The sequence below is a fragment of the Temnothorax longispinosus genome, chromosome 10 (genome assembly GCF_030848805.1).
Source record: "Temnothorax longispinosus isolate EJ_2023e chromosome 10, Tlon_JGU_v1, whole genome shotgun sequence".
In the NCBI taxonomy this organism is placed as follows: Eukaryota; Metazoa; Arthropoda; class Insecta; order Hymenoptera; family Formicidae; genus Temnothorax; species Temnothorax longispinosus.
In genome coordinates this window covers 12,515,574-12,529,367 of record NC_092367.1, presented here as the reverse complement: position 1 = coordinate 12,529,367, position 13,794 = coordinate 12,515,574, and the positions used below count along the sequence as shown (strand labels likewise).

Genomic DNA, 13,794 nt, shown 5'->3' with positions numbered 1-13,794 from the left:
AGAACCGGTGTGCTATTGTCTATTAATTAGAACTAAACCAATATTTCACCATTTTGTCCAAAATGGCGGTCTTTATTTTATTAAAAATATTATAGTTTTTCCTCAAAATTTTGTTGGTATATTTTATAATTTTATATATATAAAAAAAGAGGATATATATATATAGTTCCGAATGACCACTGCTGGGCACTGCTTCCGATCAATCTATAGAGTTTTACACATAAGTTGTTTTCGATGTGAGAAATAAAGTACTCGTGGTCCCAACTTCGGCAAAATTAAAAAAATCCCCTGCGGAGGTTTAAAGTGTATGCGTAGAGGCAGTAGGTTCCGCCCCCCTCCGGAGGGCTCCACTACCGTTAAACTCAACACATAGTAGTTGCTTTCCATTTACACTCAAATGATCTGAGTCACTTAGTTATGTGAGTATTTTATACTCAGGTAAGATATGATTTTGTATTTACCTGCTTATTTTGGTGACAAAGCTGTCGTATAATAATACAGGTCCATAGCCTCACTTTTAATGTTCGAGTATATTAGATTCATTAAAGCACATGGTCTCGATTGTGGATAAAAACTCAGTTGAATCTCACTTGCCAGCATGCAAAACGTGTATTTGATTGAGTTATGACGTCACAAGTGAGAATTATCTGAGTTTTGATGTAAATGGAAAGCAAATAGTGTGCCTATGCAAAGTACATGCGTGACCACGCATGGAAAGTTGTAAACCCATGCATCTCGTTTCATGCGGAAAGTGTATGCGTGCCATGCGTGGAGGCAGTTAGGTCCGCCCCTTGCGGGGGGCTCCACCGCCAAAAAGACTAATCTAACCCAATCCAATTGTTGTGTGGATGGAAAAGTATACATATATGCGTGAATACAATAGATTCACACTTTCCCACCCACAACAAAATTAATGAGAGATTTATTACCTTTACCAAAAAGTCTTAGTTATAATTACCGGTAAAATTGATAAATTTGCTATAATTTATCATTTTATCATTTATCACCGTATGTTGAAAATTATACATAATAACCGATAATTATATATAATTATCGAATTTATCAATTTTACAGTAACATATATATCATATAAAATCAATTTTAGTCGATAAGAGCTGTCAAAAAAATTTTTTTCTTTATTTCCCGAAGTTGATGGGACCACGCGCCACGCGCACTTTTATTCTTCACATCAAAAACAACTTATGTGTAAAATTTTACACATCGGGAGCAGGGGTCTCATTCGGAACTACACCCGAAAACGAATAAACGTATGTTTATGTTTATGTTTATTGTAGTTCAGACAATAGCCACACTTCTTCTGAATAAGAAAATGTTTGCGTTTCAAATACCTAAAACAGCTAGAATCATTTACTTCGTCCATATACATTTTTTGCGAGCTCTTAGTGACCAGGATAGGTATAACATAAAAAAGAAGAGCGTTTTTATTACTTAGAAAATGAAAATATATTCTTAAAGTAAGGATAAAAGAACATGCAAAGCGTGTTTAGCATTATTCGCTTTTTTCACTACAAAAAATTCTTGAAAAATACCTTTTTTTATGACCTTTCAAACCAGAATATCCCCTTAAGGAAGAAAACGCTCTTAGATTCTTCTCATACGTAAGAATCGTATGTAAGCAAACCGAGTCTGCTATATATTTTCCATCTTTTTTAATGGGATTTTATTAAAATGTTTTTTTCTTATTTCTGTATTACAGATTTCTGAATTAACAAATAATTTATCCTTTTCTGTATTTAAACTTTCGCCCGTGAACATTTTCTCAAAATAGTTTTGCGCTTTATACGACACATTGGACATGAATTTGCAACGTGATGTAACTTGAGATCCATCGTGCACAACGCAGCACAGATGAGATCATCCTTAACGATAACGAAATTCTTTGCATTTCTCGTCACGCTTATATGTCTCTCTTCTCCGTGAAATCTAACATCAGTTGTATACCTTCGAAATTTCACACATTACACGTAATATTAAATTCCTTATTTTTAACAATGTTTTTTTTAATAGAGGTATAATGTTCGACCCAACTGGCCAAGTTTTATTGCTCAAAACAACGCTACGTTTCGACCGTAGATTCCGGTCCTTTTCAAGCGTATGTACTCACAAATATTGATTGGTCAGACATAAGGTCCAAACTATGTCGAATCTAAAAACTAAGCAACACAGTTGAGAGCTCCGCAATAAATATAAAAGAACATAAAAAAATATTTTTAAAAAATGTACATAATTATATAAACCTGAACTTACATATTTGTGCGTTGAAATTAAAACGATAGAATACTTGTTAAGGTATTCCTTTCATGACACCAAAGTCTTAAGAATTAACTGATTTTTTGGTACAAGAAAGTTAAAATGCATATCTTTACGCCAGAAAAAATTAAACCACATTACCGAACATATAAAGAAGAATTATGACTTTGAAAATTCGATATTTATATGTGACGTTATCGAAAAAGTATATTTTCCACATTTCAATGTAATAAGTTTATCAAATATCTTAAGATATTAAATATTAACTGCGCTACATATTCGCTAAACTCTATACTTTCGATAGTGCCGATAAAAATATAGTCACTGAATATTTAAACAAAATATTTATGTTAAAAGTTGACTTGAAATGTGGTTTATAGATGAATATTTTTAATGGTGACTTTCAAGGAATTATTTGGCAACGTTGCAAGCTGTGCGCTTATGTCACACTTCAGTTCATCGTACGGTTTATTATCAACTATTTATTATGTTTTAAAAAAGAAAAATAATCCAAAAATATATATATATCGCATAAAAAATATAAATAAAATATACAAATATAAACAAAAATATAAATATAAAAATATAAAGATAAAGATAAAGATAAAGATAAGATGTCACAAGCAGTACACCACAGTTCAGCTGCAAGCATTTTAATTTCTACAAGTCGACGTCTATTAAAAACTGGATAATTTGCAAAATCGGACTCCTTTACCAAAATATAAATTACAGTTACAATGCCAATTATCTTGTTCTTCCAGTTATTTAATTAATAATATTACCGTTTCTGTAACCTTACCTTATTGAATCTTTTCTTTGTAAAATTGATAATATTTTGAGTGCGCTGCTTCACTTTTATTTTCACAAATTGTCCCTTATTTTTGCCCACATTACTCCTCACTTTATGTTTCTTATCACTCATTATTATTATAAAATATCTCTTTGATAAAAAGAAAATGTCACAATATTCTTTGATTAATGAAGTTGACACTTACATTGATACTTTTGTCATCAACTTCACATTTTACAATTGGCGCCCTGAAAAGCAGCATTGCCATATTGTTCTGACAGTAAAATTTACCGAAAAATGAAAAATTTCTAAATACATAATATTTTCACTTTTTTCTTATAATTAAACGTAATAATCAATTATAACTTGATTTTATATGAGTTTAATGCAATATACAAGAGTTTGCTGAGGCCCTGCTTAAGCGCCTACAAAATACGCTCCTCCGTGAAAGGAATACCTTAAACGACATAATTCGTTGTGTTAGAGCCGTGCGGTGGCAAATTTCAAACTAACAAACTTGACCACAGGCCTGTTCTTTTTGACTGAAAATTGTTGCACGGTTCATCTTTCCTCTTTTTCTTTTCTCGTGGAGAGAAAAAAAGAAAAGATAAACTGTGCAAGAAGTTCAGCTAAAAAGAACAGGCCTAATATGAGACAGACCCGTGCCGTCAATAACAAACTATATCGTGGAGAGGGAAGTGGCGAAGGTTCCCTCTCCACGACATAGTTTGTTATTGACGGCACGGGTCTGTCTCATATTGTCAAGTTTGTTTTAGTTAACAAGTATAGTTAGTTAACAAGTATTCTATCGTTTTAATTTCAACGCACAAATATGTAAGTTCAGGTTTATATAATTATGTACATTCTTTTTTTATATTTTTTATATTCTTTTATATTTATTGCGGAGCTCTCAACTGTGTTGCTTAGTTTTTAGATTCGACATAGTTTGGACATTACGTCTGACCAATCATTATTTGTGAGTACATACGATTAATTGAAAAAGACCGAAATCTACGGTCGAAACGTAGCGTTGTTTTGAGCAATGAAACTTGGCCAGTTGGGTCGAACATTATACCTCTATTAATTTTTAATTATTCACTGGCGACTCAAGCTCTCTCGTTATGTTTTTTTTATTGACCAACTTAGACCCGGAGGGACTAACGGCCATATTTGAAGGAAGAAGAACGATGTTTTTTTAAACATCATTATAAAACGTGTTTGAACATGTTTAGAGTTCTTTTATATCACTTTTTCCTCTTCTTTCTTGCACTTGATGCAAAAAAAGGTAGTTTCAAAGGCAGGTAGTTCTTGCCTTCGAAAGGAAACCCTTAAAATAAATTTCCCTTTGAAACTACCTGCCGATTGTCATTCGTCGATGAAGTTAAGAAAAGTATCCTCTTCTTTATCGATTATTGTGGGACTTATAACAAAAGATGAAACGACGGAACACAAGAGCGAAAAATGGCAAATCTTCTTGAAGGAGGTATTTAGAAATATACTTAGTCCATCCGCACAATCAAATGTACATATCGTGCAGACACTTCCTCTCGTACTAAACGTTGAGAGTAACATTTACGAGCTGGATAAAACCACAAACGTCTGATAATAACCGGTTTCTGATAATATCTCTCTTATTTTTTCCTCTTCGTCCAATTAACGGAATATAATAAAAAAAAAGATGAGTCATTATATATCAGGAAAACACGATTCCGGTGATAGAAAACATTAATAATTATAGCACGCAAATGATATAGCTATTCTATTTTAAAAATAATTGCGTCATTAATATTTTTAGCATCTTGTTGCAAGCATGGCAATATAAGACGTAAGAAAAATTGGTATCAGTGAAATGAATAGTGTGGAGAAGACTATCTCGTTCAAAATGTTAGTGCATTTCGTTCTGATTTTATATAATAGTAAAAAGTATACATTTATACACTTAATACATACAGTTACTCGCATTAATATTCGGACATCATGATTTTTGAGACATCATTACTTTTTAAACATAGTTTTTGTTAGAATAAAGATTGCATGGTTTTTTTAAATTAAAAAAACACTCATTATATAATTGTTAGAAACTTAACAGAAACTTAAAATTTATTTATTTATTTATTTATTTAATTAATACAGTTTTAAACATATTAAAGAGTAAATAAGATTATGCTTAATTAATGATTCTGGGAAATCGGTTAGATTATTTCCTAAGCTTGTTTGTAAACACGAAATGTGTAGTTTAAATTTCGATGTGAGTCAGTTTCACTTAAGCATTCCTACAGACTACATGAATTAATAATTAACGCTAATGAGGGTGAAGTTCCATGGAGCCAGCATACGGCGTACCGACGCGTCAAGAAGCTTGACTAATCACAGGCTTTACGCTCGTTTTCGTTACGCCAGCACAGATGTTACGCTAGTTTTTGAAGCGTTTATGCTACAATGATACACACCCACGTACACGCATATGGAATATTGCTTCATGTATGAATGTATGTGTTAAAAATTGCGCTGAAAATTTCATCGGCTGTCCCATGGGACGTATTTACGCCGGCGTAATGATCAATAAGCCAATCATAAGACCTCTTGAGCATCCATTTTGAAAATAAGCTTTGTAAAACAACACTGTGATTGGCTTATTAATCATTACGCTGCTTAAATACGCTGGGACAGCCGATGTTTGTGCTGGCGTAACGAAAACGAACGTAAAGCCTATGATTAGCCAAGCTACAGAAGCCATACAAGCTACACGCCATACGCCGGTACGCCATACGCTGGCTCCATGGGACTTCACCCTGAGACTTAAAGGTGAAAATATTTCGTTTGATTGGCAGCTTGTTATTTAACATAACATTATGAAAAAGGCAAATCGTACCGAGAAATCGGTAAGTTACTAATTCTGAGTAAAAGCATGGTAGCAGACATTATAAAAAGATGTGTTCTTGAAGATCGCATTGAATCAATACTTCAGAAAGGACGTCCAAAATTACTACTCATAGGATAAGCGTAAAATGATTAGAAAAATAAAAAAAATCCTGAATTAAGTGCTCCAACGTTGACTACAGAATTATTTGAAGAGACTGGCAAGAAAGTACATCCTGATACAGTTCGTCGAGCATTAAAAAAAAATGATTACAACGGTAGAATTGCTCGTAAAAAGCCATTCATAAATAAGGCGAATTGTAAAAAAAGATTAATTTTCGTCAAGGAATTTATTTCTAAAAAGCAAGCCTGGAGAGAGAATGATGTTAGATTTGCCGATAAAAACAAATTTAATATTCTTGGATTTGATTAAAAATGATAAAGTAAACGAAGAATTAAAAATAAAAAATTTGAGACCAACCATGAAACACGATGGCGGAGGTTTAATGGTTTGAGGTTGTATTTTGACTAGAAAATTAGGCGAATTGGTTTTCATTGATGAAATTTTAGATAAAAATAAATATTTAGGTATAAAAACAACAACCTTACCCATTTTGGGCCCCTCGTATCTAGTAATGAGTCGCATATCAATTAATAGATCGGGTATAATAGATTATGGAAAATGTGATATTTATTGCTGAAAAGGCTGCCGGAAGCTGCAAATCGCTTAAGAAGTTAAGTTTTTTCATCTGAAGATTTTAATGAAACAAAAATATTATTTGCCCACCATATATTACTTCCACTTATCCCATCCGTACACATATCACCTCCTACCCCCTTCTTCGTACATAGGTAGAATACGATAACTACAGTCATGGATATCTTATCATAAAAAGCAGATAAAATTATAATGTTTTGAATAGGTCTCGAGAAGAGCTATAAGAATCCTTTTTTTCTAAAAAAAAGGCATGTTAAGTCGATACTCGCATATCTCGGTTTTTTGTTGCCGCTTTTCCGCGATGCCAATTGGTTCTCTCGCTACGCTTACTTCATTTGCAGCTGTCATCGTATATTTTGACAGTTGTGTGTATCAAGAAGTTAATAGTGTAATAATAATTGCATAATGTTAAAGCTAAATAGCGCGCGCGAAGCGCGCGTCTGTGGTGTCTAGTATATACAATAAAAAATAGAAAATCCCATTTAAAAAATTTAAAGTGACCTTGACTTGAACTTGGCGACGCCACCCAAAGCCAAACTCACAAGGCTGGTAAATAGACCTTTTTAAACCCTACAACTATTGTAGTTTCTGAAAAATTATTTTATAAAACTTATATTTTTCGAGATATATTTCGCCATTCCGGGACTTTTTGAACATCCTGTATAAGTATTATGGTATATATAAGTATGCCATAGTATTTCAAAGTAGTTCATATTACCTGTTACTATACATATACTGTTATTATACGGAGATGTCGTAGCTACTGAGAAATCGAATAAAAGAATTCCGTTTAGTACATTTTTCTAATGTTTCAAAGAGTGTATCTCTGAATGGCGTTGACTTAGGACCGCTTTCACCATCTCCGATTAGTTTAATCGGCCGATTATCCATTGGAACTGACCAATCGCATTTGTCGTTAAGCAGTTTGACCAATCATGGTTGGCTTAATCGGCTGATTAAACTAATCGGAGATGGTCAAACCGACCCTTAGAGGATTATGTCTATATAGAATATATCGAATATGAATATAGAGAATATATGTCTATATAGAATATGTCTATATAGAATATATCGATCGTCTAACAATAATCTTTCATTTTAGCCAAGTCTCGTTACTAAACACGAGAGGCCCAAAACCTATATAAAAATAGGCAAGGTTCTTTAATAAAAAGTGCTAATAATATGAATATAGAAAAAAGTTTCAAATTGTATCATGATAATCGCATCGTACTTCCTATGATACATTTAAACCCCTGAATAGGATGTGCTTACTGACGAACGAATTCTCCGATAGCGTGGACTTTTTTCAAACATCTCTTAACTGACTTAACTTTTTTAAACGATCAATACTTTACTGTCTTTGTTAGATCTTATCTGTTTTATAATGTAAGTTGTAAAGTATTTTTCTTTTCAGTACTTTACTCTGCAATCTCTGCATCTGATCTCTTGCTGATGTTATAATTAAAATTATACTATGTATACTAAAGAAAGCTCTCTGAATCCCGCTTATACATAAATAAATAAATAAATAATGATCCAAGACGGTGGAAAGCATAAATTGCGAGAATATCAAGAATTCAAGAATATTTAATATATAGAATGTCCCATTTTAACTTTCGTATATACCGTAATATCTCGGGAACCAATGATTTTATTGAAAAATGTTTTAGACAAAAGTTGTATGGTTTGGGGGGGGGGGGGCATCAGATGAGCTGACTAAAGAGTGACCGCAAAAACAGGCCAAAAATAGCCCCTTTTTTCACCCTTGAATTTAGACTTCTACTTGGTACTAAATGATAGTCTATAATGAGGCATGAATCCTTACAAAGTTTTAGATTGAGCCGGCTTTTTATTTTCAAGATATGGAGGGTCAAAGTTGGTGATTTCACCAACTTGCGTATTCGCTGTTTTAAAACGTTGAAATGGAAACTTACATAATAATAGGTTCAAAAAACGTATTCGTTCGCTGTTATGTGATTATTTACAGGTATACGCAAATATATGTTAGTATAAATGTGAAAAAGATATACGGTTACATTAATTTGTGCACTCATTCGGAACCTATTTTGTCTAACATTTTTTTTCAATTTTTTTACAGGATCACTCATTTTTCTGCATATCACTTCATAATCATTTAAAACCGTTTCATTTTCAGAAACTTTTATGTAAGTGTAAGCTAGGTTCTTATTTAAATAAGACGCGTCCGATATTCAACGATCTAGGCTGTGTTCGGAGAGCGCACTATCAGTGTTAGTCGCTCCATCTGCATCGTTCATTAGATAAAACGAGGATAGATTGACATAATAGCGCTGATAGTGTGCTTCTCGAACACAGTCCTAGGATGGCGGTACGCATGACAGCGAATACGCAAGTTGGTGAGATCACCAACTTTGACCCTCCATATCTTGAAAATAAAAACCCGACTCAATCTAAAACTTTCTGAGGATTCATGCCTCATTAGACTATCATTTAGTACCAAGTAGAAGTCTAAATTCAAAAGTGAAAAAAGGGGCTATTTTTACGGTCATTCTTTTGGGTCCGGCGCCCACTTTAGATCCAATAAGACCCAACTTGATTTTCTTTAATGAAAATTGCAATTTTTTTATTGTACCATCTTTTTCTACTAATTAATTTGAACAACTTTTGTCTGAAACATTTTTCTATTTGCCTAGTACTTTTTCAGATATTCAAGGAAAACTTGGTAACTTTTTCAATATTTAGCTTACGATATCTCGACAATTGTTTGTCGGAGGAAGAAGTGGTACAGGATTTTTTGACTTGATTTCGTCTCAAAAATATACTATTGCAATAGTACTCCAATTTTTTTAAATATTTGTATATACATGAAAGCTCCAAGGAGATACATACATCCTGACGATCCTGAAATATTATGGTGCAAAAGTTAAAATGGGACACTCTGTATAATTACCCAAAGGTTATATCCTCCACCACGGTTACCATATTTAAATCCTAGAAAATTTATAGGATTTATCGATCGTAATATTTGGAAACTATTTCTAACATGCTCAAATGATTGCAGCATGTTATTTAACAAAAAGTTTATTCAACAAAATACTAAATTATTTTGTTAATATAAATATAAATATTGTATTTATATTATTTGTTTTGTTAAGTGTATTTTTGCGACACCAGAATTAAGCACAATCTTATTTACTGATGTATTTAAAACTCATTTAATATGTTTCAAACTGTACTAATTAAATAAATAAAATTTACGTTTTTGATGACTATAATAAATGTTTATTTTATTAAAAAATCATGAAATTTTACTACAACAAAAAAACTATGTTTAAAAAAAATTCTCAAAAGTTATGGTGTCTGATGAATATTAAAGAAAGTAATTGTATATAACGTGCTCGCGTACATGATGTATACAACATCCTAATATGTAAAATAGCAACTGTTTATTGATTTAACAGTTAACTCATATTTTACATACGCGCTTGTTGCATATATTAACGCCACAACACGATTTTATTCTTCTTCTATCGACGCGTTTTCTGTCTATACAGAAAACATATTGAAAAAAGATTTTCACTGAATCGGTCGAATGAACATGTCGCATTTTCATAAGCGTGATAATGTATGTCGGTCGACGTCGCGGTAAGTCCTAAAAAGATAAGTGGACACTTTGGTTATACAGTGTAACATAACACCCCTCGATATCAGCAGAAGACCAGCGAAATTTAATACCGAGGTTTCTTTTTACGATATAAATCAAATTAAAATGCATAAGTGTGATTTAATCAGCATACTTGAACACGAGACTAAACATACAGATGCGTCGATTCTGCAAATATAAGATACAAGCGAAAGATGCGCGTAATTAAGAGTCAGTTTATTTAAAGGCAGAAGATTATCCTGCCTTTAAATTATGAGTCGTGGGCACACAAGTCTTTTTATCTTAACTCTAGATATACACACTAGGGTCTCCGAGACGCCAGATAAAGTTTGAAACTTTACTATTGGTAGAATAAATAAATAGGGGGGATAGGATCGCCTTGTAAAAAAAGTTTGAAGTTTATTCGGCAATATTTAAGCGGCAAACTTTTTTTGTACTTTGAAATGTGCTCTTTCAAAATCTGCAAAGTTTTCTTGATTATCTCTATTAGCAAAAAAGATATATTATTAGATAATTTTTTAAGCAATTACAGTAAAATGACATTTTTTCTATTGAGTGATTACAATTCTTCAACGCGTTTATTGGTATTTATTATAACTTTAGACTAATTTTGAATAAACGTACATATTTTTCAGTTTATTTACGATTTGAAGAAAAAAAGGCAATCAAAATACAATGATTTTCTTAAAAGTTATAGTAAAAAAAGTAGCAAGGGTCCTCCAGACCCCAGTGTGTCATCTACGTATCCGAGAAATAAGTATGTATACCTAGGATTAAGATAAATATTATCATAATGATGAACGTATGTTTAATATGTGCGTTAGATGATACAGCTGCACAAACATAGATCATAGATGTTTAGACTGCGATTATCGACACTTTTTTTTCGAAATAAGTAGTAAATAATTCTCAAAATAATCATAAATAAAATTCTATAAAATTTATTTAAATACGTCTGATGTGTTTATAATTTTATAATAAGGGTTTTCAACCTTTTTTGTCAAGAGGGGCGCATTAAGGGTCCGTTCCTCTCAGTAGGTCCAAAAAATAGGTGATTTTTGTGAATTTTTTGTGGAGAAAGTAAACAAAATAAATCATTCAATATTTTTGGATTATATTTATGATACTTTTAAGTAGTTATACAAATTTTTTCAGCCCATTTAAATAATTTGGCGAAGCGGGATACTGGGCAACGCGCGGAATAGGTTGCTCCACGGCGGAAGTCCTCCAGGTCGTAAAATGTCTCTGAAACATCGAATCAATCGATTTTCCTGTTCAGTACAAGTGTCCCTATAGAGTAGACTAAAAAAATTATTTTGAATAAAAATTCATAAAATGGCGGCAGTTAAAAAAAAAATTAATTTTCACTATAAATTTTTAATACTTTTTTTGCTTATAAAAAATTAAATATTGCATATATCGATATGATTGTAGCCTACTCTATAGGGACACTTGTACTGAACAGGAAAATCGATTGATTCGATGTTTCAGACACATTTTACGACCTGGAGGACTTCCGCCATGGAGCAACCTATTCCGCGCCCAGGTCGCCGTTGCCCGCTTCGCCAAATTATTTAAATGGGCTGAAAAATTTGTATTACTACTTAAAAGTATCATAAATATAATCCAAAAATATTGAAGGATTTATTTTGTTTACTTTCTCCACAAAAAATTCACAAAAATCACCTATTTTTTTGGACCTACTGAGAGGAACAGACCCTTAAAATTAGTACTGACTGGAGAAGGGGAAGGGCAAATAAGTGTTTTATTTTTGAAAATCACATAAAAATAAAATATTTTTATATTTTAAAATTCTCTTATATTATAAAAGTCCTATCAAAACAAACGCCTCGAAGCTAAAAGTTACGGAGCTGTACATATGTGTAACGCTAGCCGAGCTGTATTTATTTCGCAATAAATTAGTTCTTTCAAATGAGCTTGTGTTTAATTTCCGGCGGGAGCGCACGGAAGCAAGTGCGAGTGCGAGTGTGAGTGTGCCACAGGCGCGATACTGCCGGGAGCGTAACATTGTTACGGGCTGCGTTTCAATATTTACTACCGGTACTGAAGATCTGTACGTGACGCAAATCATAAATTTTCAATACTGACAATGAATATCGGAACGCATCCTTGGGGGCTCGTCTGGGATCAAACGCAGCGTAGTGACGATGGAATATGTTTACGATGACGACAATTTAATTCCAGCAAGAGACCCTTAGGCGGACACATCGGAGCCTACAATGGAAACGGCGCGGCGTAATAGCCGTTCAGCAAGAGATAACAGTTGGGCGGAGAAAGATATCGAGTACGCGATGATGCTGCGCTTGCGAGAAGAGGAGCGTCTTTAGAAAAATACCCGGCTAACCCAGGTAGCAGAGTGATGTCAAATGACATAATAACGTCTTGATGATATCTCTGATGTCAATAATATGTCATTAAAGTGTCTTTAGACATCATCCTGCTACCTGTATCCCTATTCTGTAACTCTTAACGACAAGTTCGTTATCGTTATATTGTCGTTGCGCAGATGCAGATATGTGGTAAAAAAGCAGCGCAACGACAATAGAACGATAATGAAGCTGTCGTCAAGAATTGCAAAATTATTCTTCAGGGAAATTCTTTCTTATAATTTCCTTAGGGAAACGGATCTCGTACTATGAATACGGGAGATACGAGGGGAGAGTAAATCGCGCGCGCGGAGCCCGCGGAGTGTAAATTTAAGGTTCCTATTTACTCACCATTACTATCTCAAATTGTGACGTCAGAAGCGAGAAAATACATATATAATAAAAATTCTTGAATGAATATATTCAAATGGAAATATGTTTCAATAATGCCCGATCTACAATAGCTGTAGTAAGCTGTAGTAAGCCTCAAGATGTAAGAAATTGACCATTCACAGTCGATTATTCTCCTCACATTCGCCTGTAATTGGTCAATTTCTTACGGCTTGAGGCTTACTACAGTTATTGTAGATCGGGCATAAAGCAACACTTGCAATCGATAGAACCGATTTGTAAAATATATCGAAAACTCTCCTTTTGTTTCGTTAGTTAAGGGGATCCTAAAGTGAAGGCTGAACTTCCTCGACGTCGGTAATGTCAACATTTCTAATTCTGTTTTCTTGTCATATATCTATATCTGTCCTTGTCTAACGAGAGGCATCTGTCTTTGTTCGATTACTGCGCCATCTCTTGCCACACGCAATATTGCTTATCCTGTCAACCTGAATGTGCTTTTGCACATATAAAAGTTATATAAAGTAATCTTTTTTTCTAGGTTTTCAATCTTAGATCTAATTGCACGATATTGTTCTTAAATGTTGTCCCTAGGTCATGCCGGTCTAATTTTGTGGATATTTATCGTGGAATTTTTGTACAAAGCAAATATTGTCGTCACGTATACCAAAAATTAACAAAAATATTAATTTTTTTTCGTTTTCGATATAAATTTGACCACCATGACCTAGATTTTGATGCGTACTTTAATTCTAGACAAGAATTTTGCATTTCT

At 33.2% G+C, this 13,794-nt stretch overlaps 1 protein-coding gene and 1 long non-coding RNA gene across 5 annotated transcripts in view; one reads left to right on the top strand and one right to left on the bottom strand.

Moving 5' to 3' along the window:
* LOC139820107 (uncharacterized) overlaps window positions 1–13,794 on the bottom strand; it is a 77,880-nt gene that overhangs the window by 14,883 nt on the left and 49,203 nt on the right. Inside the window, exon 1 of one of the 4 annotated variants that reach the window (XM_071790099.1) lies at window positions 1,551–3,668. The exons of the other annotated variants lie outside the window; for them this stretch is intronic. The gene's annotated coding sequence lies outside the window, so the exon portion shown is untranslated. Of the gene's footprint in view, window positions 1–1,550; window positions 3,669–13,794 lie in introns of those variants that run through there. 4 annotated transcript variants of the gene reach the window in all.
* Window positions 3,809–13,794, top strand: part of LOC139820117 (uncharacterized) — a 45,376-nt gene continuing 35,390 nt past the window's right edge. Inside the window, exons 1-2 of the long non-coding RNA XR_011733902.1 lie at window positions 3,809–3,895; window positions 3,989–4,037. This is a non-coding gene — a long non-coding RNA (uncharacterized lncRNA). The remainder of the gene's footprint in view (window positions 3,896–3,988; window positions 4,038–13,794) is intronic.